The following is a 5,053-nucleotide window of genomic DNA, read 5'->3' on the forward strand; positions in this document are numbered from 1 at the left end:
CAAACGCTCCCGCTTCCTGTAGGCGAACTCAGATTCTGGGGACTGTCCTGGGGTCTCAAGCGACCCCTACTCCAGTCCCTTTACCCCAAGAGCGCCCCGCCCAGCACCCCGTCCTAGCTCCGCCCCTTGGACGTCGTTGTCCAATCCCGGGATGTCCCCCCTCCTCCGTGAGTTACTGTCCCCGCCCCCACGCGCTGATAGGCCAGGCCTCCGGCTCGGCGCCGCTCAGGGAAGACCCGGAGGGCGGATTTTCCTAAGGAATGGGCCTAGCTGTCCTGCTGCGCATGCTCAAAAGGAGCCCGCCTGGGCGTTCCGCGTGGCCGGCTCCCCGGCGGGGTCGCGCGCGCGGGCACGAGGCTCGCTGCCGAGGGGCAGGTCTTGGCTGGGAGCGGACGCTCGGGTCGGGGTGGCGACGGCGGCCTGGGCGGCAAGGTCGACGTCCGTTGCTGCAGCGGCAGAGGCTGAGGGACCCGCCGTGGCGCTGTCGCCTGAGAGTTAGGGCCTCGCTGCCGTCGGTGAGGACGGGCCTCAGCGGGCGGGAAGGGTCTAGTGTCCCCGGCGTGGACGCGCCCCCGGCCCAGCTTTCCGGCGGTCCCCAGGGCAGCGGGTGCTGGGGGGGGGGTCCGCGTCCCTGCGCTCAGGCCGCTTCCGGGGGGGGTCTCCCTCGATTCCCTCCTTGCTCCTGTCCCCTCCTTCCCCACCCACCTGCCCCTGAACTGAGTTCGACACCCCTGTATCCGGGAGCCCCGCACTAGCCCGCCGGCCCCTGGCGGTGTCCTCTCCGCCCAGCGCTGCCTTCCCGGACCCGCAGCCCCAGCCCAGTCCCACGGTTGCAGCTCGGGCGATCCCAGTGACCTTGCACTTTTGCCGGTCGGGACGCCCCCACTCCCGCTTCTGACCCTACAGATCTCCGGTAACGGCTTTCAACTTTGTTGACCCAGCCGACACTGAGAAATGTCTTTCACGCGTGTACTCTGCGCCTGTGGGTCTGGATGACTGAAGCACGAGTTTAAAGGGAGACGCTTGTCCAAGCTCACATGACGCAGCTGTATCTGTTTGGATTCAATTCCGTTCCATTCTCTTCCACCGGGTTCCAAAAGGCCGCTGCTAACCCATTGAGCCTGCACGTAACGGCTCTGACGTAGTTGAAACGCTCGCTCTAAACCTTGCTGTTGTTCCCTTTATTGCTTGTACTGGGAGGAAGCTAAACTCCCATAGTCAGATAATTATGTGCAAACTTCCAATTCCAAAGGAGCGGTATATTTTTATTTTCATATTTCTGCTTTCCAGGGCCAATGTGATTTCCAAGGCTTGATCTAGATTTTCTTGTGTAATTTGATCATGTTCATCTCGTTCCTCTCCCAAATGCTACTGGTGGGACGTGTGGAAGGAAGGAGTCTGAGGCTGGGGCCAGATTGCAGAGAGTTTATGACGCCCAGCTGTTGATGGAATAAGGCTGGAGATGGAAATGATTTAATTGGGGAGAGATGTGCTGACAGTTAAGCTTTAGGAAGAGTGACCTGTCAGTACCCGATATGGAGATTGGAGTGGCTGCTTGCTAAAGCCGGCAAGATCATTCAGAGGTTTTGGCTTGGGCTTAAGAGGAGGTGGTAAGGAATAATGGCCTGAGGTGGTGGGAATGGAAAGAAGAGGGTGTGATCAGGCATAAAGAGTGAGATTTGAGGACGCATTAGGCTATGGGAAGGAGTAAACTTAGCTAAGATTCTGTTGGAGGGTGATTGGGGAATATGGGGCTGGGGGTCTCATTGGCTGAGCTCTCCCTTTCTTTGCCCTCTGATTTCTAAGTTGCTTTGGAGCTGTGGTTCTCTGGCAGTTTTGCATCCCAGGGGACATTCTGCAATGTTGGTGGTCACAGTGTGGGGCAGAGGCATGACGCAGGCATCTGGCAGGTAGAGACCAAGGAGGCTGCTGAGCAAGCCGAACAGGACAGCGCCCCCAGCAGAATCATCTGGTCCAAAATGGCGCTGAGATTGTGAAGCTCTGGAGTAAATTCTAATCATCTGGGTGTTTGCCATCTTCAGCCTCTCAAGGAGGAATGTCTGTGTGCACGCGCTGAGCATGTGATGTCACCATAGGGGTTCATGCTGGAGGCAAGCACCTCCACCCCTCACAGCTCAGTTGTGGGTAGGTTGTGTAGAAATGGGGGTCTAACTATGTTTTGCAGGCTGGTCTTGAACTCCTGGGCTCAAAACAGTCCTCTCACCTGAGCCTTCCAAAGAGCTGAGAGCTACTGAGAGAGAGCCACCATGCCGCTGGCCTGTTTAGAAGCTTTTCAGAAGTCTTGCTCTGTCGCCAAGCTAGAGTGTGGTGGCACGATCTTGGCTCACTGCAACCTCCGCGTCCTGGGTTCAAACGATTCTCCTGCCTCAGCCTCCCGAGTAGCTGGGACTACGGGCATGCATCACCACGCCCAGCTAGTTTTTGTATTTTTAGTAGAGACAGATAGGGTCTCAATCTCTTGACCTCCATGATCCACCCGCCTCGGCCTCCCAAAGTGCTGAGGTGACAGGTGTGAGCCACTGCACCCGGCCCATTGAGAAGCTTTTAAAATGGCAGGGCCTTCCCTCCTCCCCTCCGATCACTCAGGACCTCTACTGCACCTGCACGACAAACAGCTTGTTTTGTGTAACGATCGGCAGTTTATGGAAGAATTTCTCTTGGAGTATTTCATTTGCCATTTTTTTTCTTTACAGGTGAAACCAACCCAGAGAGGTTACCAGATTTTCCCCCTGGGTCTCCTGCCCAGCAAACCAGCGCCATGACCCAGGTGCGGGCGATGATGGTGGCGGCTCTCACTCACGTGTGAAGGTAACTGCTGTTCCACTACCAGAGCCTCCTGGCTTTCCAGCCTTCATGATTAGAGTTTGGACCCCTTGGTGTCTGAGAGAAACCTGACAGTTCCTAAAGTGTGACCCTTAGGTCTACACTGAGCCCTTGTGGCCACCAGACCGCAGTGTTCCAGCTGGCCATCCAGTCTTGCACTTGAATTGCTCCACACCCTCAATTCTGGGAGAAGGGGAGAGAGGTTAAGAGAGTGATGCACCATAAGCCAAGACACTTGAGCTTCCCATGTACATCTGCTGGCCTTGGCTCCGTTCACTTAAAAAATCCATACTGAGTGAAGATTGAACGTTACAAAAGAAACACATTAGGGCCCCTGTGTTTACCACAAAACAATGGGTATCCACTGTAAAAAAAAAAATACTCTTAAACTCGAGTAACAAAAGTTTCATAACATAAAATATGCTCACTTTTATAACATGCACTGTAACTTTTTAAAAATTTTATTTGTATTTGTATTTTTTGAGACAGAGTCTCATTCTGTTGCCTAGGTGGAGTACAGTGGCGCAATCTTGGCTCACTGCAACCTCCACCTCCCAGGTAGGTTCAGTCAATTCTGTCTCAGCCTCCTGAGTAACTGGGATTACAGGCATGTGCCACCATGCCCGGCTAATTTATTTATTCTTTTTTGAGATGGAGTCTCCCTCTGTCACCGAGGCTGGGGTGCAGTGGTACAATCTTGGCTCACTGCCACCCCCGCCTCCTGGGTTCAAGCAATTCTCCTGCCTCAGCCTCCTGAGTAGCTGGGATTACAGGTGTGCACCACCGCACCCAGTTAACTTTTGTATTTTTAGTGGAGATGGGGTTTCACCATGTTAGACAGGCCAGTCTCAAACTCCTGACATTGTGATCCACCCACATTGGCCTCCCAAAGTGCTGAGATTACAGGTATGAGCCACCATGCCCAGCTGCAAATTGATGTTTTCTGTGTAATTTTAAGAACTGCTGACCGGAACCTAATGATTTTAGGACCAATGACTAAGCAGTTTGAAAAATAGTGCCTTAGACCAAAACAAAGGAAATAAAACTCTTATACTCCTATAAAACAAATGCATGTTAAAGATTTTACTTGTCCTTAGAGGGCCAGTAAGATGTTACAACTAGTTTGCAATCGAATCCAAAGAAGGCCAGGCACAGTGGCTTACACCTGTAATCCCAGCACTTTGGGAGGCTGAGGCAGGTGGATCACTTGAGCTCAGGAGTTTGAGACCAGCCTGGCCAACATGGTGAAACCTTATTTCTACTAAACTTATAAAAATTAGCTGGGCGTGGTGGCACACGCCTGTAATCCCAGCTACTTGGGAGGCAGAGGCAAGAGAGTGGCTTGAGCCCGGGAGGTGGAGGTTGCAGTGAGCGGAGATCATGCCGTTGCACTCCCGCCTGGGAGACAGATGGAGACTCTGTCTTCGGGGGCGGGAGGGGGGAAGAATCCAAAGAAGATTCTGGAAGATCATAGATCAGGAATATTGAAATGAATGTGCAAATGGAGGCAAAACTGGCCTCTTCCACAGTGGGGGAATTTATTTACATGTCTGTATTTATTTAAATGGAAAACGAGAAGCCAGGCCTGGGTCTCATACCGGGAGTCTCAGCACTTTGGGAGGCTGAGGCAGGAGGATCCCTCGATCCTGGGAGTTTGAGGCTGTAGTGAGACATGACTGCACCACTGCACTCCAGCCTGGGCAGCAGAGCCTGACCCTGCCTCCTGTATGCTAGATTGCTTTGCATGTTTCTCAGCTGTGCACAATGTAAAGAGTTGTACAAATAGCTCACAGGCAATGGAAGAGAAGAATAAGGTAATCTGGAAGGATGTGTTCCAAACAATGTGTTTTTTCCATTGAAGCACACATTTCTCTTTTGATCTCATAATGAAGGAAACCTTGGGATCTTGCTGTGTGGCCCAGGCTGCAATTCTTGGCTTGATGTGGGCACATGGCAACCTCGGCGTCCGAGGTTCAAGTGATTCTTCTGCCTCAGCCTCCCAAGTAGCTGGGACTAGAAGCATGCGCCACCACGCCTGACTAACTTTTGTATTTTTAGTAGAGACAGGGTTGTGCCATGTTGGCCAGACTGGTCTGGAACTCCTGGCCTCCAGTGATCTACCTGGCTCAGCCTCACAAAGTGCTGGGATTACAGGCATAAACCACTGTACCTGGCTTTTTTTTTTTTTTTTTTTTTTTTTTTTTTTTTT

The 5,053-nt window shown here is 52.5% G+C and overlaps 1 protein-coding gene across 1 annotated transcript in view; it reads left to right on the plus strand.

Annotated features, from left to right (window-relative positions):
- The first annotated feature begins 355 nt into the window (after positions 1 to 355).
- FLYWCH1 (FLYWCH-type zinc finger 1) overlaps positions 356 to 5,053 on the plus strand; it is a 39,154-nt gene continuing 34,456 nt past the window's right edge. The window contains exons 1-2 of the mRNA XM_017511102.2: positions 356 to 515; positions 2,715 to 2,829. The gene's annotated coding sequence lies outside the window, so the exon portion shown is untranslated. The remainder of the gene's footprint in view (positions 516 to 2,714; positions 2,830 to 5,053) is intronic.

This window comes from Cebus imitator, unplaced genomic scaffold (genome assembly GCF_001604975.1).
Source record: "Cebus imitator isolate Cc_AM_T3 unplaced genomic scaffold, Cebus_imitator-1.0 Scaffold444, whole genome shotgun sequence".
NCBI classification, from domain to species: domain Eukaryota; kingdom Metazoa; phylum Chordata; class Mammalia; order Primates; family Cebidae; genus Cebus; species Cebus imitator.